The sequence below is a fragment of the Pinus tabuliformis genome, chromosome 9, assembly GCF_031772625.1.
Source record: "Pinus tabuliformis cultivar Carrire ecotype Pingquan chromosome 9, CPIR1, whole genome shotgun sequence".
Taxonomy (NCBI): domain Eukaryota; kingdom Viridiplantae; phylum Streptophyta; class Pinopsida; order Pinales; family Pinaceae; genus Pinus; species Pinus tabuliformis.
The window spans coordinates 1,434,426,968-1,434,449,696 of NC_142307.1; positions in this window are offsets into that span (position 1 = coordinate 1,434,426,968).

Sequence of the window (22,729 nt, forward strand, 5' to 3'; positions counted from 1 at the left end):
ATGTATTTGAAATGTGTTGTTGGTTTAACCTTCACTTTGAATTTATAGGTTGCTTGCCTTCCATGTTGTGATGCATCTTTGCTTGTGTGTTCCCTTCTTAACTCCATGCTATCATAGGTTTCCAAGGGGCACACTCATCTCAACCCTCGTGTGTTAGAACCTCTCATGCACCTTCCTTGGCTCACTACAAATGTCACACCCTTGCTACCAACAAAGTTATCTTACTTGTCTCTGTGTGAAATTGCGGTCAAGGCATTACTGTATGACCCACTGCTGGGACTCCTACACCAGATGGTCTAAGGTCTAATTGGGTCTTCTTACCAAGGAGATTCCCTGACATGTTGGCAGGTCCAACACCGTCAACATTTCTAGTGCTAGAAGGAGGGATAGATGACAATTTGTGTCTTCTCATCCTATTTTGAACCTTTGCATATCTATCATAGAATCTTGCACTCTTCTCCCTCCATGATTTTTTTCGAATCTTGAAGATGTCACCATCACGAGGGAGTTTTTCGATCTCTTTTCTGCTTACATGTATGATGGTGAAGGTGAAGTGGCCTGGCCTAAGTTATTACATGACTTTCTTTCCATGCTTCATGAGGAAGATGGATTTTTTGACGAACAGGCCAATTTGCTGCTTGCATACACACTTCGCGAATCTCCACATCGGTGGCTGTGCAACCTACTGGATTACAGCGTGAACTCACTTGAGCACTTCTTTGATCTCATTGAAGACACTTTCCATCATTTTGATCCAGAACATCTTGACCAAAAACTAATACAACAATAGAAGGCTCGACATGAATCAGCTATGAATTTTTGGCAACACTTCCATGACTTGCAGTTTCAAGCTCCAAAGAGCCAGATGAAAATTTTATATCTTTGGGACCAATTCGAGTATTGTCTTAAGAAATCTGCTCATCCCAAGAAGAAGTTTGAACTCAAGCCTCACTCAGCATTCTTCAGTGATGGAGCTGCATAATCTCAGACAGAGATGGTCACTGTCACAAGTGACTATTCGTCGTCCCCTCATCAAACAACTCCACCACTATAGTGTGATGCGAGAGATCATGCTCACACATTTGTTCAACTGTCACATCCTCCCAACATCACCTCTCTTAATTTTCACACACATTTGGTTGTGAGTCCATCGAGTTGTCATATGTATTTTGTACCACAACCTCCGTCTTCATATCGGCTAATCCTCCAGATGATAATGCCTTGTGTTCTTCCATTCTGGACTCTACACTTATTGTGAATGAGGATCAAGCCACTGATAGAGTTGGTGTTGCACAACCAACATGCACTGTCATTCATGAAGAGTATGATTGGGAGCTTGTGCATCAACACTGGGCAAAGGATGACTCCCTTCCATCTGAGCCTCCTCCATTCTTTCCTGACGTCTTTAGTGAGCCTGCCATCCATGATTTCGCATGTTTATCTACATCTATGGATGCACCCATTGTTGATCGCTCACAGGATACACCAGATGTCAGTCCATATTTTGGCAAAAAGAAGATAAGTTATTCATTGAAAATACACTTGATCTTTCATATGCCTTTTCTGGAAACATTGAGGATAGATTTGTTCACTTCTCATCTACCCCTTTGTTTGATTCATCAGATCATGAGGATGCAGATGAAATCATCAATTTTTTAATCGTTGTTGTCATGATCCATTTACTTCAATATTCAATCACGATTATGATTCTATCATAGTTGATTTTTCGAAGCCACCAGTTTATGATGATCTATCTGACGATGAAGTCGAAACACCCCAGACTATCAAGGCACTTAAGCCTGAGCTAATGGTTATGTTAGGCCCTCGCTGTCCAGAGGTTGGTTTCACTTTGATCAGGAAATTGTTCAATCACCTGAGGCTCCTCATCACTCATCTATATGCATTGAAGGCCAATATCACACACAGATCATGCTTCCTCCACTCGATCTGCACGATCCTATTGCTCATGCATTGGAGAAATCTTACATTGAAATCACACGTTCATGATGCAAGTTATCTTTGTTTCTTTTGTTTGCTTGCATGTCACAGTCAATAATGTGCTTATGCCTCACAGTTGCATGTAGTGTCGCAGAACACCATGATAAGTCCACATACTACTTAGCATGTAGTTGCACTCACTTATGTCCTGTGGGTACTTTGAAACATGAAGTGTGTTTGTCTTCATTGTTATATCTTTCTTGCTTGCTAGTTGTTGGCTTTGTGGGGCTTGACCTAGGTTCAACATTAGTTAGCCTTTTTTAGAGCTTACTTACTTAGCTCCTTTTTATATAATCCCATGGTCTGCAAACCATGGGTGGATCTTTATAGCTGACTTGAAACTTTAAAAAATAGGGGTGGACAACCCTTTATGACTCTTGACACCTTCGCACTCCGTGACCAAAAAATGCGTTGACTTTACAACTTTATTACAAAATTCTCCCAAAACATGGGATTTTAGCCCCAAAACTTCTCTTGGGGGAACCCATTCCCAACATTGATTCACACAACCGGGTTTCTCACAGACCAAACCTTCACAAACATGGGTAAACAAATGTGCCGATGGCTACATTGAAAATATCACTTCACGTGATTAGGCCCATGCACCATTAGCTTAGGAGTAGGAGTAGTGTTTTCTTTCAGTTTGTTTGTTTGCATGCTTGTTTTCTTACTTGTTGTGTTTGTTTGTTTGTCTGCTTTCTTGTTCTCTTACTCGCTTTGCTTTCATTTTTTCTTCTACTTCTTCTTTGCTTTGTTGTTTGTTTGCTTGTTTTTGTTCGTAGGTTAGTATCGCATGAAACCATGTATGAATCTTGAAACAAGCTAGGTAAAGTACAAGAGGCCTTGTACACCTATCACTACTTGGTTATCTATCATCCTACCTCTTTATGAAGAACTTGTTAATTTTATTCCATGATATGTCGTTGGGAAATACGTATTGTTCGAAGTGAACCTTGGTGAAAACACAACTCATGCACACTAACTAGTGTCACCCACTCTAGTCGATTGTTTTTGGGTTAACACTTGTCGTCAGCTCAGTCAAGTAGAGTAAGGTGAGGGGAAAACCTTAACATGCACATCAGAGGTATAATAAACTACTTCTCTACATGAACAACCTCTTCTTCTCTCAATAAGTTGGGATCCATCTTCTGCGTCTAAAATGAATAAGGGCTATGCACAGTTATGAAAAAAATAAAAAAATGAATGAAAAGTGAAAAATTTCAAAATGAAAATGAATAAGGCGAAAGAGGAGAAAGGCTTCATATGCAAAGAGGTTATGCAAGTAACTCTGCCGAGGTACTGACTAGGCTCACTAGCAGCGGAACCATGCTTATGTTCCTATGTGACTCCACCGGGGTACTGTCTAGGCCTGCTAGCAGCGGAGCAACACCAGAGATGAAACTAAGACTCTAATGACTATAGTGCTTGTGCATCAATATACCCCTTAATCCCAATCAAAACAACTGTGTTTCCTTGGCTTGGAATGTGTGTCAATTGAACAAGAGCTTGATGCTACATCTTACAATCAAGCTAGTGTGGAAACCAAGATGAACTGAGAACTGAACAATACTTCTAGAGGTGTTATACTTTCTTTTCATGAAGAAAGTCCATTCAGAGAGTTGGAGTTCTACTAGTATGTTGCCAAGTGTTGTAGAAGCTACAACCACCCTCCAAAATTTTTCCTTAGCTTTGTTTTGGAGCCTCCCTACCAACCTTTCACAACAACATGTCTTGCTTCATCAAGTACACAAGCTTCAATGTTTTTCATGCAAAAAGACAACCTGCCTATCAGAGCTTGTTGCACTCCTCTCATAGCTTGTTCTTTCAGACTTGGTCCAGCTGCAAGCTGAGCATATCCCTCAAGAAATTGCACAATTCTAGAGGGCAACCAGGTTTCCCTCCAGAAATTATGCAATTTTGTCTAGCAACCCGCTGGGCTTTAGAATTGCACAAATATACCAGTCAAGCTTCATCCAGCAAATTGCGCAATTCCTCCCAGCAGGGCTGCTCAACCCAGAATTTGAGCAATCATGGGTAGCAGTCAGCTGCTCTACCAAGAAATTGTGCAAATCTTCTGGGCAGCCAGCACAGATCCCTTCCAGAAATGTGCATTTTCTCCCAGCAGTTGAGCGGGATCTTGCATGTGTAGTTGGGTTGACCAATTCCACCCGGGACCAAGGAAACTTGAATTGCATGCATGACTTGCTTTTTCCCATAATATAAAAAGGAAACATGCAAAGGCATCCCATGATTTAGGGAGCTATTCTTAGCAGCCAGAGGTTACATGCAAAGATCATTTTATAATCTTTCCTCCAAGTGTCGCTTTTTCCTAGATTTGTTGCATGCACGTCATGAGCTTCAAAATTATTTATTCAATGCTTTAGAGCTCACTCATTCACATTGATCTTGGAGCTCTAACATCCCATAGCACACCCAGGACTTTTCGACACATTTGGCTCAACTATTCATGGGTAAGTGGTCTCAACTTGTCTTTTTCAAAAAATCTATCTCTTTTTGTGTTTTCACTTGTGTGAGTGTTGTTTGCTTGATTTCTTTGAATGCTTGCTTTCATTTACATGCATACTAGCTTTTACTAGCATCATTTCAATTTTAGTTAGCATCTCACTGTTGTCACATGCATGAAACTATTTTGGATGAATAGTCACCAATTCGGCGACTCGCTTCACCCACATGCATGTGGTTCCTTTTTCTAAATCTTTCATTCAATGTTTACATGCACAATCAATCACTTCTGCTTACACTTAGTATCACCATGCATTCACTTTCACATTTGCTTTCAGTTGCCTGTCGGCGGGTCTAGGCCACCTTGGCCCAGACTCTACCTCACGAAGGCACCATTGCACAATCCAGAGAAAGAAGGCTTTGTCTTCCTCTCAGGAAATGTGCATTTCTGCCTAAGAGCTGTCCTCCAATGTTGCATTATACAATTCTAAGGGACATTGACTGCTAGACCAGAAAATTGCGCAATGCAGTCACTGAGCCTGTAGTCACTGCCAACTGGAATTGAGCATTGTGCAATTCCAACAGTCTGTCATGCCTCCCAGACAGTCCAGACTACCTTTTGTGTAGTTCTAGTAGCCAATCACTCAGCCTCCCAGAAGGAATTGCGCAATCTGTGCCATTCAATCTCTAGGTATGTGTTATGTCATTCCTCAAGTTTTCTTTGGTTTTCGCTAATAGATTTCTTTCCATGCATGTCGCTTTGTCTCCAGATATCTTAGGTGTTCATCCACCTCTTAGAAGTACAAGATCAATGGCCTCCAAGAGAGAAGGATCAAAGGAGCAAGTGTCCTCAAGTCTACCGATCTATGAAGATACCAAGCTATTTCTAAACAAGGAAATCAAGCTGAAATGGCAAGAGGTCAATGACGCATTTGTAGGAACATTTGGGGAAGCCCTCCAAGACCTCCAGGTTTATGTGAACATTCATAAGTCTAGCTTATACTATATTTCATGCAAATACCCGCATTCCCATGCACGAACATGATACACTGGATTGTCTCGCACATAGATCTTGAGACAGTGAATTTGAGTAGTGTCAGCAGGACGAAGATTGCAACCTTCAGGACACAAGATTATGATGAGATGTATCAGATGTCAAAGCCCATGATCATCATGGAGAATCCATTTAGCATACCCAGCAGTAGTGCCAACTCCATAGAAATCTTGAAGAACAGGGTGAAGGAGTCGACTAGATTCAGGATGACACCCAACCAGATCTACAAGACGAATATACTGCAGAAGGCGTATCAATACTTGGTCATCTTTTCATGTCAATTTTATGGCCAAGAAAGCATGGAAACCTTCCCACAGAGTTGGGTGATCATGCTGGACGAACTGGCCAGAGAAGGAAAGCCATGTAACTGATTCAGCATGTTGGCTTATCAACTGAAGAAATAGGTAACAAGGGCTCAACAGTTGCCTGAAGGTACACAAGTAGAAATCTGCATGTCCACCTACATCTTGGATGCAATCTGTGCCTGACAGGAGTTCCCAGGCTTGAAGTGGTGTTATAGACATTTTTGGGCACTGCAACCCCAAGCATAAATGTCCATAAACCAAGGGCTCCTAAGTCCCTAGAGGTGTTGTTCCAACCCCTAAAAGAACAACGTCAACTAATTACAGCATCTCCCAGAAGTTCTCCATGAAAAACTACTCAGAACTGGTCAAAACTGGACCATTTCACCTACTCCATAGGCAAAGTGCATTGCATCCCACCTAAATACACACAGTAGGTGCGTTGCATGTCAAAAATCCCTTCTATGGGGTGCGATGGGTGAGAAGGGACAAATGGCAGGGTCAATCCGCAAGGTGGAGAAGCATGGAATCTTCCAGAAACTTCTCCTGTGACACTTGCCTCTCTGAATTCGACCAAGGATGGGTAAGAGATCATCAATCTCCAAGTGCAATCAAGAACTATCAGAGGGAAGACACTAATCAAATATCAAGCTGACTCACGTCCCTTGCAGACATCTATATATGGATCCCTCATCCCAGAGATCCAGGGGTTGGAATTTTGCATCTTGTAAGGAAGTGTTGTTGGTTTTTTGAGACAACATCATAGTGTTGGGTGATCTAAGCTTTTCATGAGGTGAAGAAGGGCTTCTTGCTGAGAGGATGATGCTGGGTCAGAAAATTGGTTGTAATTCTCTTGGCTCTTTCTTGATTATCAATAAAGCTATTCAAGTTTTCCTCCACATGCTTGTATGATTAATGTTTTATGCATTTGTGTGGTTAATATACATCTGATCCTATATTGCTTATGATAATAGATCTATGTTCTCGTATAGTGTTATGCTGCTTTGATTCTACAGGTACTCTGTGAAGCTGGGTATACAAGAAAGCAAGTAGCAAAGGACTATCAGAAGAGAGAGGAATCGAGCAAGGAACCAAGTGCAAGACAGAGGTTGGTCTCCTTTATTATTCTCTCATCTATCTTTCATAAAGGAAAACGAAAGTAGTTTTAGTTTTTTTGTTTCTAAGGTAGCTACCAGCCTTAGTGGGATTAGCAGTTTTGCATAGACACTATTCCCGGTTACAAAATGGCGACTCTGCTGGGGAGCGAGTAGATTGTTTGTTCATCTACATTTGTTTACTTTATAAACTTACAGACGGAGCCTGAAGTCAAGCCAGCTAGCCTTCGAACTACATTTGCTATGCAAGTGAAAAGTAGCTCAACGCTGCTTCAGTCAATCTCCGGGTTTTTTTTATGAATTAAACAATTGATTTACAAGCTCTCTAATTGCCCTTGTGGTGGCTCTAGTAACCTTCTTAGATTCACCCCTGTGATTGATTTATTGATTACCACTTGCTTGGCCTAAATCCCTGAACTGAACTGCAAACTGTGACCCGGAATCCAATCAAAGTCTCGTCCCTGGTCCAGCGCACTTCCCGAGTGTAGTAGGTGCGTTGCATTTCAGTTTCACTATGTTACAGGTGCGCTGATCAGACAAGGCCTTGTTCCTAAATTTTGGTTTCTGTGTTCACTCTTTTCAGATCTATTCAGGAGTTTTGTTGCCTGTAGTCAGTACACCTCTGTTTGAAACCCCTTTCCTTGCTGTCATTCCGCCTCCATTGTGCAAAGAACTGTAAATGTTTATATGTATTTTTTGAGTCATTTTCAGTTCTCCTTTACAAAGAAGTAGCGTAATTGTACTGTCGTTTCTTGATTTGAAAGTGTCGCAAGTGTCATTTTCAGTCATAGAAGAGAATCTGATTGTTCTTGATAGTCGATTACCTTGTTACTATTGTATTTGATCTGAATTAGTAGTTTTTTCTAGTGTCGAAAGCAAGTTTTCAATTCCAAATCGCAAAGTGTTGTCACTGTCCTCATTTTGTTTTGAAAAGAAACTTGTTAGTAATTGTCGCTTTGAAAAATAATTCAGATTTGCGCTTAGCTTTCTTTTTATCATTTACACATTAAGAAGGCTGAAAACAAATACATGCATGTGCATTTTCATTTAGACTGTTTGTCGGTTTGATTTAGGACAGTGCATATAGTGTGTGCTCTTTGCTCTTTGTTGAAAGAACGCCATCTCTCTTTCCTTAGTAGCTAGGATTTTCATTTGCAAAAAGAAGATTAAACGACTGTTTATCATCTTAGATTTAATTTTAGGAATTGTGTATCTACATCATGCGGTGAACCTGAAAGGCAAATTTCTTAAGCAAGATCAACTATAAAATAAATTTAATGAATCTAAAAACGCTTTGGAACCTAACACACAACATCTAGAAGTCTAGGCTAGAGACGTATTTCGGCGTCGTAAAGCCTGGTAACTGTTGTTTTCACTATTGGTTGGGTGATTCCTCCACTTTGAGACGATAAGTGCCAGTACGGACTTGTGCTCCCACGTACCGTCGAGTATATTTTGGGAGACCACAATAGGATTTATCCATAGGAAGTCGTGTCTGCCGCCTTATCGATCGCAATGCACTGAACACAACATTCGGGAAGATTGACTGCCGTACCTTAAAAAGTATTCTGCAGTTTTGCGATTGGTTTGGTAATCCCTCTGTCTAGATTTCCAGAGCAGTCCCTTTCGTTCCTTTTCAGACTCCTTAATGGAAAAGGTCCATCTGAGCACTTGTCACTTCAGGCTCATTAAAAATCTAAGGCGACTAGAGTCATCTTTTGTTTTTTCTCGACTCTTAAAAATTGGAAAAACAAGTTGTGTCAAAGCGTCTAAAATTCATCTAATTCGGAAACATACTTCCCCTTGATTTTTAGTTGATCGACTAATCCACAATCGTGGAAGAAAGTCAATTGAAACCCCGTCGTTCGTGGAGGCTTACAAGTCAACCATCTTTGTCTCTAGAATCGAAACTGTTACGGACAAAGCGAACTCATTTAACTGGTTCCAAATCCCTTGGTAAAGTTAGAACAAGTGTTCCAACACCATCAGAGACTCCAGTTACTCCAAACATTTCTGGTATCCCTGCCTTTACTGAAGAAGTTCAGCAGCCACCGAAGGACAGTAGCATTGATCCCAGTGTGAGGGTAAACACTTGTGTTACTGAACCAGCTCCATCTACAACTGATTTGGAGGGTGTTATTCCCCAAGCATTTGTCGCTGCAGATTACATACCTTCTTCGGCACCAGAAATATTTTACGGACCAGACGGTCTACCTCTCCCACCTGGTCTGATTGCTATAGAAGAGATTGTGGAGGATCCTCCATCTAGTACTCCATCGCAATTTGGAGTCGGGATCACTCTGTATCCTTCTTCATCAAAAACTAGTCTACCGCCATCGAAAGCTCCTGTAGAATCGCTAGGCAATCTTTTGGATAGACTAGAAATGTCTGAACAACCGTCAACATCTAGGACTGTGTCGTCCGACACAGCGACGGCAGAACTTCATGCTGTCACTCCAACAATGTTCGCCGGTATACCATCTGTCCCAACTAGTTCTCAATCGCTAGAAGGGGCCCACTCAGGGGCTATTTCAACAGTATGGTCCGTTCCTGTTTGTTCATCTGGAATAGTATCCGGAAACTCTTATGTTGAGTCTCAGCAAATTGATCCTTCAGGGTGTCAATTTGGGCAGTGCAGTCCTCAAGGGCAAACAATTCCTTTAAGTACCAGATTACCACCGTATGGGGGGCAATATACCCTTTCATTGTCTCCTCCGGGAGGACAACCATACAGGAGTTCACAACAAAATTCGGGTTATGCTGGAATTACATCTAGCGGTTGGGTGCCGATACTACCTCAACAACCAAGAGTTGTGTATTCAATGCAACAATGTTTACCTATGTCAAATATACCAACTACGCCAGCTATTGTGACAGTGTCGCAAGTACAAGCGCTGCCTGTTGTATGCCAACCTCAGGTTTCTCAGGTTGTAATGCAACAGCCTCTTGGCCCTGCGACTCAACCACAATCGCCAACTAGTGGAATGACACAGGCCCAAACAGGTACAATTACCCCTCAACTTGGTCAAACAGTCAGTATTGGACAACAGCACATGGCTTCACAACCATAGTTGGTGTAATACCAACAACCGCAATTCCAATAGGTATACCAAGGATCTGAGCAACAAATCTTTGCAAATAGTGGGCAATCGTATATTCAAAACGGTCAAAATCAACCATTCTACAATGGTTATGCCCATCAACCTTACCAAAGTTACCAGCATCAAATGCATTATGCTGGTATGCAGAGACCAACTGCTTAGGCAATTCCATCTTATCCTGGGTATGCTTCACCTAACCTGAATCAACAGTTACCCTTCGTGGCAACTTTAGAGTTACCAGATCTAAATCAGTTAACAAACGATCCAATCGCCTACGCCCCTTGGTGGCCAGCGATTCCGCATAAACTTCCGTCAGATATTCCTAAATTTAATGGAAATCCGGGTGAAGATCCATCGAATCATGTGATGACCTTTCATCTGTGGTGTTCATCAAACACCCTAAACGATGATTCGATTAGGCTTCGCCTTTTTCAGAGGACGTTAACTGGTCCGGCAGCAAAATGGTATATCGAATTACCCAGAGCTTCGTTTGACAACTTCAGTACCCTAGCCACAACCTTTTAAACCCATTTTCAGTTACCGATAAGGTACGAAACGGGAACGGAACTTCTTACCAATTTCAAGCAAACAACGGCCACTCACATATTCGATCATATTCATGAGTGGCGACGTTGTCGTATAATGGTAAAAACGTATGTTCCTAATCAGCTTTTAGCTGAATGGTTTATTAAGTCATTATTACCTTCCATCACAAAAGATGTGGCAAAAGGAGGAGTCATCATCGAAGAGCAAGTTATCGCTCGTGCGCAATATTTAGACTTGATTTACACTCAGTCTGGCATGCTCTACGATAAAATACCTGACGCTCCTAGACCGGAATTTTCGGTCCCCCCTCCTCCTAAATCAAACAATGACTCTCATGCTAGCGATGGCGTGATTAGCGCGATAGACATGAAATTGACAAAGGCTACATCTAAAAAGGCCTGTAAGATTTCCAGTCAAAATGCGAAAGAAGAACTTCTTGCCTCGAAGTAAATGCCATCTCAACTGATAAAGGCAAAGAAACCAAGCAACCAGGAGGCAAGAAGAAAAACAAAGGGAAGAAGAAGAAACAGGAGGAATCATCACCTGAAAAATCTTCTGCAAACCCTACTGGAAATAGGAAACCAAAAAATCCATGCATAATATGTGATGAGGATCATTGGACAAAAGACTGTCCATTTAAAGCTGAGCTTAAAAAATTCTGCAAGAATTCAAAAACCTCGACAGTATTAACTGATCCGTTTCTGAATCCAGGAACAAATCTGGTTGACAGTGGAAATGCTTCCCCGTCCCAAGTGCTGATGTTGTCAGTTTCCAAATAGCAAAATGATGCTTTGATATCGACAAGGAACAAAGATTACGGGAATCCACAGCTGTCAAACAACAAGGATAAAGATCAACCTAGTAGTTCGACAACAACTTCGACAGAAGTTGCGCCGCCAATCATTCCTGAGCTAACAATAAAACCGCCAAAGGGAGTAGTACATAAATTGACATTTAATCCTTGTGCCAGAGTAGCACAGCATTATAATATAGTGGAAGATCTGGCCCAATCGCCATCCGCTATGTCGACACTTGAGGTACTGCAAAATTGCCCATCCCAAAAGCAGGCTTTATTATCAGCTATCGGTGGGATAGACCCAAAGGATTCTAATCTTGTGTCCTTTAATCATAAAGGATACGATCCTCAGTTACCAGCTCAACTAGCTTTCCTCATTCAAGTGAAAGCCCTCAACAAAACTGTTCATCGAACAATTATTGATGAGGGGGCATCTACATGTATTATGTCGATGAGTTGCTGGAAAACTTTAGGATCTCCAACCTTGTCACGATCTTTGACAACATTAAAAGCATTCGACGGACGAATGTATACCCCGTATGGTATTCTAAGTAACTTGCAAGTTGAACTAGGGGGGAAAACAGTAGAAATAGATGTCGAAGTAATCGACGGAAACCTCGATTACAACATCCTACTGGGAAGACCATGGATATATGCTATGGCTGTTGTTGTGTCGACCTATTTTAGGAAGATTGCATTTCCCTTTCAAGGAGGGATTACAATCGTCGATCAACAAAATTTCCTCCCCAATGGTTCCCAAGTTACGGGAAGCATTCCGATGATCCATGGAAGCCCCCATTCGCTTCAAAATATTGGAGTAGGCCTACTAAAAGACCCTATATTAATGGGGACTTTTGCCCTTCCGCCTCCAATCAATCTGGCGGAAGTGGCAACGATAGGAACCTACAATATGATATCTTCTATTAACAAGATCTCAGAAAACGATATTAACATGGATCATCGATTGGTGTTGCCTCCAAGCCAAATGGAAATATTGTAGCAATCAATGTTTCTAGCATGGGAGGCAAACCCAAATCAATGCTCATCAAGCGTTTGGATAGATAGGTCTAAGGAATATGGCACCCCTTCAGATCCTTGGTCGCAAGTGCATTACACCGACGAAGGAATTGTTCAATCAATGGTAATTGAAGGGGCACCATGGGAAGATTACCACCATCGTTCCCATCTTCCGAATTGTAAAGAAGATACTCCTGATGACCTTCATCATCCGTCAGTTTTTGATTTCCTATCAAATACAGTAAACGCGGTGGATTCCGAGTGAAACTTGTCCAACATTGAAGAGACTATCACCATAAATATCTCGACCAAAACAGATGTTGTAGAGAATATTTATGTTGGCAAATGTTGTTACCCTTCAGAACACGAAATATATAACGCTCTTTTTCGCGAATTCAGAGATGTCTTTGCTTGGTCATATGATGAAATGCCAGGCATTGACTCGAGTATAGTTGAACATGAAATTAAGATGTATCCAAATGTCAAACCAGTACGACAACGGCTACGATAGGTGCACCCCAAGAAAGCCGTTGCCATCAAGGCAGAAGTTGAAAAGCTTCTCCATGCTGGTTTCATTTACCCGGTTCCTCTAACCGATTGGGTATCGAACATTGTTCCTGTTATGAAAAAACAAGGAACGATTAGAGTGTGCATCGATTATAGGGATGTAAATCAAGCTTGTCCAAAAGACAACTACCCTACACCCTTTATTGACCAGATAATTGATGAATGTGCTGGATGCGAAATATTTTCATTCATGGATGGATTCTCTGGGTATAATCAAATAAATATCCGCCCACAGGACCAGTAAAATACTGCATTTATTTGTCCGTGGGGCACATTCGCATACCACAAATTACCCTTTGGTTTAAAGAACACAGGGGCAACGTTTCAGAGGGCAATGAATTATGCCTTCCATGACATCAAAAACATCGTTCAACCATATCTTGATGACCTTCCGGCTCATTCACAAAAGTGGACCGATCATCCGCAACATTTGAGAGCGATATTTCTACATTTCCGACACTACAAGATACGACTCAATCCACACAAATGTGTGTTCTGTGTCAGTTCTGGTCGTTTACTTGGCTTTGTAGTCTCAAAGGATGGGATTCATCTCGACCCATGTAAGGTTCAGGCAATCATAAATTTGCCTCCACCTTCAAATTTGCTTCAGATTCAGAAACTCCAAGGGAAAGCAAACTTTCTGAGGAGGTTCATTCCAAATTACACCGAACTTGCTAAAGGCTACACACGTCTATTGAAAAAGGAAGTGCCCTTCGTCTGGGATCAGGTCGCGCAAGCTTCCTTTGATGCTTTAAAGGAATCCCTAATGAAAGCATCATTAATGTACGCTCCTGATTATCAAAAAGACTTTAACCTGTATCTGGCTGCAGTGGATACAACCATCGCAATGGTTTTAGTTCAAGAAGACAACGGAATTGAACATCCTATATATTATTTAAGTAGGAACTTAAATGATACAGGAAGCAAATATTCTTATGTTGAAAAGCTAGCACTCGCAGCTGTTCAAGCGATACAGAGATTTCGACACTATGTCCTCTTTCGAAAAACTACCATTCTGTCAGATTGCAACCCCATGACTTATATATTGTCGCGACAGTTGCTGGGGGGAAAATATTCAAAATGGATAGCAATTCTACAAGAGTTTGATCTGGAATTTGTAAAATCCAATTCAAAGAAAGCCCTGGTTTTCGCAGAATTATTATGCGATCTCCCATCGTCGTCCAACGATGAAACATCCGAAGAAACAATCGTGGATGAATCTTTGTTTCTGATATCTTCAAGCAATCTGTGGTATGGAGATATAATCATCTATCTCCAAACCCAAAAATATAGGCCTAATACCTCCTGCTCTGAACAAAAACGTATTCGATACCAATCAAAAGACTACATGATCGTCAGTGACATGCTTTATTGTCGTGGTGTCGATACAGTTCTGAGGAGGTGCCTCACCCATGAGGAAGCCGAAAAAGTCCTGAATGATTTCCATTCAGGTGCGTGTGGGGGGTATCAATCCAGTTACGCTACGGTGCAAAATTTTTTACGAGCAGGATACTTTTGGCCAACAATGTTCAAAGATTGCATAACCGCAGTCAGGAGTTTCCATGCCTGTCAAATTTTTGATAGCAAAACCAGAAGACCACCTGCACCTCTATAGCCAATAGTTGCTGTTGGGCCATTCGCCAAATGGGGCATCAATTTCATGACATGTAACCCCACCTCGACCAGGGGGCATGGGTATATCATAGTCGCAGTGGACTATTTTACCAAATGGGCCGAGGCGATGCCTACATTAGATAACACTGGTGAAACAGCTGCCCTTTTCTTTTTCAATCATGTAGTCGCCAGATTCGGCGTTCCATAGGCTATAGTCACAGATCATGGATCGCATTTTCGCAATCACATGATGGCCGAATTAGCTGCCAAATTAGGGTTGTCTCACGATAGCTCTACTCCATACTACCCGCAGGCCAACGGACAAGTTGAAGCAATCAACAAAGTCCTGAAGCGCATGCTGCAAAGGATGATTGGAGTCCACAAAAGGAGTTGGCACCTGATCCTGTACTCATCCTTGTGGGCATACCGAACATCGGTAAGGAATGCAACCGGGTTTACACCCTTCCAACTGGTGTATGGCCTAGAAGCAATCTTACCAGTTCAGTGTGAAATCTCGTCCCTCAAACTCGCAATCGACCTTCTCCCCAGAACTTCAGAAGAGGAGGCTCGTTTCTTGGAACTAATCCAATTAGATGAAACCCGTCGTGATGCCGCTTTGGCTAACGAAGCCCATAAGAAACGAGTCAAGGCACAGTTTGACAAGAATGTCAAACCACGTGTCTTCTCAGAAGGTGACCTGGTCTTACTTTATGACCAAGAATCCGATAAATTGGGAGCAGGTAAATTCAAGTCTTTATGGATGGGCCCCTATATTGTTAAACGTGTATTAGCAAAAGGAGCCTACGAGTTAATGGATTATGATGGAATTCCACTGGCGCAACCCCGTAACGGGCTGTACCTTAAGCGTTTCTATGCATAATCAGTATAGTAACCTATATGCTTTTGTTACATTTTTGTTTTCACTAAGGGTAATCATTTTGGTCAAGTAAATCCACTTTTTACATTTGTCACAGATGTCGAACCTATTGGAATCCTTTGTTGGATATGTCGACGGAGCAAGTCGTAGTTCGCAGAACCTATCTTCTGCGGCCTAGGCCATTTTTTATCCAAGCGGCGAGTTAGTAACCTTCAGAGGGGTATGTATTGGTCGATCAACGAATAACATCGCTGAATATAGCGCGTTGATAGAACTTCTCTCTGATGCCATCACACATGGCATACGCCGACTTGTCGTCAAGCTAGACTCACAGCTCGTCATACTACAACTCACTGGTATCTACTCCGTCCGAAATCCAATTATCTATCGCATGTTCCTAAGGGTCAAGATTTTGGAAAGGCAATTTGATTTTATTCAATATCAACATATTTCCAGAAGCTTAAACACATTAACTGACTCATTGGAAAATTATGTGTTAGATAGACATTTGCAACATTTATAAAAAGAAGCAATTCATCAATATTTGCATTCAGATCATGTAGCTTAAACAAAATAAAACTCCGAAAATAAAAAATATATATATATAACTGTTTAAGGTTTACACATAATGTTCTATAACCAAGACAAAATTGGTCAAATGACCCAAAACTCAAAACGCTAGGGGGCACCCTAGTCTAATGATGCTGGTGATAACAAGTCACCGCCTGTGAAATCATGCGTAAAAGCCTAGTCCATCGACTTGGCACGCCAGTGGTATGTCACTGCAACCTCAAAGGCAGCTCGTCAGTCCTCACATCTGGAATACCGAGAGTGAGGCCCTCGACCTGATCCTATAATGCTGAAAGAGTCTCGGCTACATCAAGGTCGCGAAGGATAGCCCTTCCCACAACCTCTCCTGCTGGAGTGGCGGCTGGCACTCTTAGGCGTACTACTGGCCGGACGGGACCAATATCTGCATAAGCACATGAGTTCTGATTAGTCTTGATAGAATAAAGCACAAGGACATTATAAAGAGAAATGATAAACATAAAAATGGTCAAAGAATTTACCAATGGCACCCCACTGCTCGCCAGCCGGCAGTACCAAATCCGGGTCACCCCGGAAGTCCATACCAGCATATGGATACTCGGAAAAAACCATCTCCTGACGATCGAACCACCCGAAGAAGGTATCAGAAAAGGAAATCTGAGACTGACCAGCATGTCTGGACATATGGTCGACCCATCTCTGCATCCGTGGTTCAGTCGGTGGAGGTAAACCAAGTGAAATATACTGCGGCTGCATCAGCGGGATCTTTTCCAAGGCGAAGGCGGTCAAAATAGAACCATATCCAAAGTTCTTCAATATTCTGTTTTTCACCTTGGTCAACTGTTCTTTCATCACAAGGAGTACTGCATCACACCAGTTGAACACCTTCAGTTCGAGACATTCTAAGGCGTACTGCATATAAGACCAGTTGGCCACATGAAGAGCCGCACCACCAGCCATCCTACCAAAAGTGAACAGAATGGTCCTCAAAGACCTGTCAGTGACATCTCGGATGATGATCTTGCCGTCTTTACTCGGCTGAGATCCCTCTCTACAATACCTGCGAACATAATCTCTCACAGATTCGCCTCCACGGGCCGAACCTGATAAAGAGATAGGGGCACCCCGCCTCGATAAGCCGGTCAAAAAATAGATGTCCACGACAGTCAAGGGGATGGATTTGCCCCTAATCTGGAACACTTGGCTGGTAGGGTCCCAAGCATCGAGCAAATACTGCAGCAAGTTGATTTGTTGCCTCATGCTAGAGATGCGAAAAAACTTCAACAGGCCACAATTCCGCAGTGCGTTTACTGTAACCGGATCATGTAAAGCAAGCATGTCCTCTTCTTCATGCTCACGTTCTCACCATGTAATAGTCATTTTTCTCCAATAAATCTTTGAAAACAAACAAGAGAGGAGTTAGATCTTGATTTGGTCAGAAACAGGCAAAAATTTCCATTGAAAACTATGCACAAATTTCCCTCCTTGCGCCCATCATACCTCCAGCAGTGTTCTAGGTGCATTGCATGCTAACTGCATAGCATAACTGCGATGGAGCCTAGGGCTCAGAAAAACCAGAAATCAGGCTCAGAATGAAAAATGGAAAGGATGAAATGAAAGATCTCAGGTTTAGCTCCTACCTGGTCTAGACAGCGCCAAAAATTGTCCACAGAATCTCCCGGAATCAGCTGGTGAAAATCAAAGGGGGAAAGCACCTCCAAAGCTCCAACAAGCCAAAGTTCAAATGAAATGGTAAAATGAGGGGTAAAAGCACTTTTAAATTACTTTTTACGTAATTCAAGTAAAATATTAGTGTCTTAACTCATTTTCCAAACATGTATTGTTCATTTCTAACTAGTTTTATGAAGCAATTGAGCATGCAGTGCAACCTTTGAAGAAACAAAGTCATTAATGGTAAAGTCAAGAAATGACCATTATATCGAGTAGTTTTAATGTGGACTTCATGCTCGTTAAAAAATAAACATAAGCAATGAGCAAGTGTTTCCCCGAGCGTTTAAGCTCATTTTAAAATAAAAAATGAACCAATTTCCGGTAAATAACCATCGTGAATGTAGTACTTCAGCCTTTAAAGCCTTGGTCGTGTTCTCATCATCACCTCCACTTGATTGTTTACCCCTTTTGAGGAACAGCTGCGAAGAGTGATCCTGTTAGCCATCCTTGTAACACTGCCGTGATTGGAAAATTCCAAACCTTACCTGGAATCAGCTGCTACCCGAATTTATCACTCGTTCCTCAAAGACGAGTCTCCTTTAAGCTCTTTTCAACTGACTCGTAAAATATGAAAAGATTTCCGAGCCATTGGCCTCTCCAGCTCGTTAAAATGACCGGAAGTGCTATCCCTCCTTTAGATTTTAATCTTTTTGGACCTGAGGGATTATTACACAAAAAGATCGAGCGCTTGTCTTGTTCGGCTCGTTAAAATTACCTAAAATTCATCCCTTTCGTATTATTTTATACTTTTTCGGACTTAAGGGATTCGATGATGAAAAAGGATTTTGGACTTTCCTTTACGTTCCTTTTCAAACTCTCTAAAATTGAAAAGGACCGAGTTATCTTTGTTGTTAAACTCATTAAAACCTAATAGTGACAAACTTGTTCATAACAGACAAGAACGAGTTTCACTATCGCTAGGCTCGTTAAAACATAGCGATGGGTTTACCCGAAGGGAAAATTATAGGACAAGCATATGTTATCCTCCTCAAGCTTGACAAAAATAAAGAGGTACTATTCAGTAATGACTGGGGAAAAATTGGGAAGAAAACTTGAAGAAACTTTGTTGGTAGCAAGTCGCTCTTGAACATGACACTTTCACTCCGCATCCTAGTCGGGTTGGGTTGTTCCATTCACTGGTCATATCACCATGGTTCCATCACACCATCCACATTTGGGGTTAATGCTACCAATCCATCATGTCAGTTTCACCGATATGTTCAAGAGAAGTCGCTTAGAGAATTCACCTGTGTCTCACCCACTATAATACATTTTCGCTCCATTCTTTCATGACCGCCACCCTGAACCATATATCACCAGATCGTTTTCACCTCCATTAAAATCATTTGCTCCATTCTGTGTCATTGATGTGGGATTCATTAAGGCCCTCTTATGACGAATCGCTTCTTGTCGACATCAGCTCATTATCCAAGAAGTCGATCTAGGAACAACCCTTTCAGTACTTTGAAGCTTGCATCCCTCAATGGCAAGTTTCTCACTTCCGACGATAGGTTTACATCAATGGCCTTCGACCGAAAGATTTTACGTGGTGTTCGACGCCAAGTCCCTTATTCACACCATGTGAATTGTACTGCATTACCTTGAGGATCATCATCATTATCGGTGATTCCTCTTGCGCCTGTTAACAACTTACATCACTGGTTGGTAATCGAGTGATGTCTTTCCATGTTTGACTCCAGAACATCTCTCACATGGATCGACTTGTACTTTGAGTGAAGATCGAATGAGATAGAAGACCCCGGATCTAGTTTCATCCATCCAGGCTGTGATATACATTCAGGAAAATAAAGACATCAAATGTACATCATTTCTGCACAAATAATCATCCAATCTAAGGGATGATGGCTCTACTAGAATCATCAGTCTACACTCAGACAATTGTCTGTCTCATGTACATGAAAAATGAATTTATAAAGCTAAGCATGGGAATGACCGCCTCAACTTGATCATGAAAATATTATGAAGATAATGTATTGTATTGTATCTTATTACAGGTCTCCTTCCAGCTTGAAAGAACTTCAGATCCTCATGATAAAGCATTTCACCCGACATCAAAAAGATTAACGACCTCATGCTTTAGGGGGCAACTGTTATAGACATTTTTGGGCACTGCAACCCCAAGCATAAATGTCCATAAACCAAGGGCTCCTAAGTCCCTAAAGGTGTTGTTCCAACCCCTAAAAGAACAAGGTCAACTAATTACAGCATCTCCCAGAAGTTCTCCATGAAAAACTACTCAGAACTGGTCAAAACTGGACCATTTCAGCTGCTCCATAGGCAAAGTGCATTGCATCCCACCTAAATACACACAGTAGGTGCATTTCATGTCAAAAATCCCTTCTATGCGGTGCGATGGGCGAGAAGGGACAAATGGCAGGGTCAATCCGCAAGGTGGAGAAGCATGGAATCTTCCAGAAACTTCTCCTGTGACACTTGCCTCTCTGAATTCGACCAGGGATGAGTAAGAGATCATCAATCTCCAAGTGGAATCAAGAACTATCAGAGGGAAGACACTAATCAAATATCAAGCTGACTCACCTCCCTTGCAGACATCTATATATGGATCCCTCATCCCAGAGATCCAGGGGCTGGAATTTTGCATCTTGTAAGGAAGTGTTGTTGGTTTTTTGAGACAACATCATAGTGTTGGGTGATCTCAGCTTTTCATGAGGTGAAGAAGGGCCTCTTGCTGAGAAGATGATGCTGGGTCGGAACAATTGGTTGTAATTCTCTTGGCTCTTTCTTGATTATCAATAAAGCTATTCAAGTTTTCCTCCACATGCTTGTATGATTAATGTTTTATGCATTTGTGTGGTTAATATACATCTGATCCTACATTGCTTATGATAATAGATCTATGTTCTCGTATAGTGTTATGCTGCTTTGATTCTACAGGTACTTTGTGAAGCTAGGTATACAAGAAAGCAAGTAGCAAAGGACTATTAGAAGAGAGAGGAATCGAGCAAGGAACCAAGTGCAAGACAGAGGTTGGTCTCCTTTATTATTCTCTCATCTATCTTTCATAAAGGAAAACGAAAGTAGTTTTAGTTTGTTTGTTTCTAAGGTAGCTACCAGCCTTAGTGGGATTAGCAGTTCTGCATAGACACTATTCCCGGTAACAAGTGGGTATGGTCACCGGTGGACACTGTTGTGAACACTTATTGCAAAGTGTTGCCCGAATGTAGCTTTAGAGGAGTTATAAAATGGTTTTCCAACCATTTTGTCACCTTAGTTTACAAGATGATATTCGAATAAGATCCAACCTGCATGTCAAAGGTAGCAATGGAGGCACTGATGGACATGGCTTGTTGGTACACCTCACTGTCTGACACCTTCATATGGATGTATAGCGCAGAGAAGCCTGCACATGTTCTAACAAAGTTTTCCTTGGACATACTCGTCATGCAGGAAGTAGCATATCACATCTCGACATGATTGACAGCTAGGTTGCACTAGAAGAAGATGGCACCTTGGCCTGCTCTTTCGCTGCACATCGGGTTATACGAGATATGAAGTTTCAAGCATGGGGATGTCGAAGCAGAGAAGATGAAGAAGTATCCATTTGACCTCCGAATTTACGACCCGTATGACCTGCATTGCTTTGTGAAAGATCACTGCGCGAGGGTACAGTTCAACTTGATCCACGTGGCATGTCATTGGGCAGAGGAGGACTCATGGGGATATTGCTATAGTTTCTATAGACCCAATGAATAAGTCGGCTTTGCTGTGGAGTGGTTAGCGAATAAACATGAAGTAGCATCCTGGAGAGCACCAGAAGCAGTAGCAACAATAGAGGTAAACATACAAGTGCGTGGCAAGGGAAAGAGGAAGATTGTTGAGCACATGGAGGAAGATAAAAGCTACAAATTCCGAGTAGATCCACTTGTGGAGAAAGCAACTATGGTTATACAGGAAAAGAGGCAACAACGCAACAAGTGAATCGCGCAAATGTAGAGAGAGAAGCAAAGAATGGAGGAAACAGAGAAGGAGTTACATGAGTTAAAGGAGCAACTCCGGAAGGAACAAGAGCTGCACAAAAACAAGAGTGAAGTGCAACAATAATAGGTATAGCAGGGGGTATAACATGTGCAGATAGATGAAACAACGCCCGTACAGGTAGTTGACTCATGAGAATAGCTAGTATCAGGCAGACAGGGTGAACCATCAAAGGAGCAGGACTTTGCTCTAGAGATAGAGCAAGCACTTGAACAGATGGATACAGATTTGGAGCAACAAGAGTTAGATCAAGACATCGACCTCATGCCTCATCACCAAGATGTCAACCTACTAGCTTCACTACATCTAGAAGAAGAGAAAGTCCCAAGCGACCAAGGAGACACTGAGATCCTTAGAGGTCATCCAGAAGGAGAGATGCACAACATCTCATTTGACAAGTCTCAACATAGAGTTGTGCAGTCTCGCAAAGTGTCGACTCTGGATGACCATACATCTCCTGTGCAAGTTGAAGAATGAGTGATCTTGTATGACATGCGCAAACATCCAGCAGCCTTGGCCAATTACACCATAGCATATGCCGAAGCCGCTAGCTCAAGTGTTCGCTTTCTGATAGCTGAGAATGAGTGAATGGCTTTAGAGCTTCAGATGAACAAGTAAGGAGGAGAGTTGGTTATAGCATCCGCCCAAGTGGAATTGAAGAAGGAAATAATAGATGAAGTATTGTCCCTTGTCAATGTTATGCGGGTATTGTATTCCAAGTTTGTTATCGTGCATAAGGCAGTTTCCCATCTCAATGGATGGCAGCAATGATGTGCTAGAAGAGCACGTATCTTGTCGAATGTGCATGCTTCTGTTGATTACATGCAAACATGGATGATGAGATACAAGGGAGCCTAGCTTCACTTGCCTAAGATGATGAAGACTAGAGTGGTCAAGCTAAAGGCACGCATTTGGAGTCAGATCCGAAACTATGAAGAGCTCTTGCAGCTCATCACTAGTCTACAAGATTCCCATGCATGTG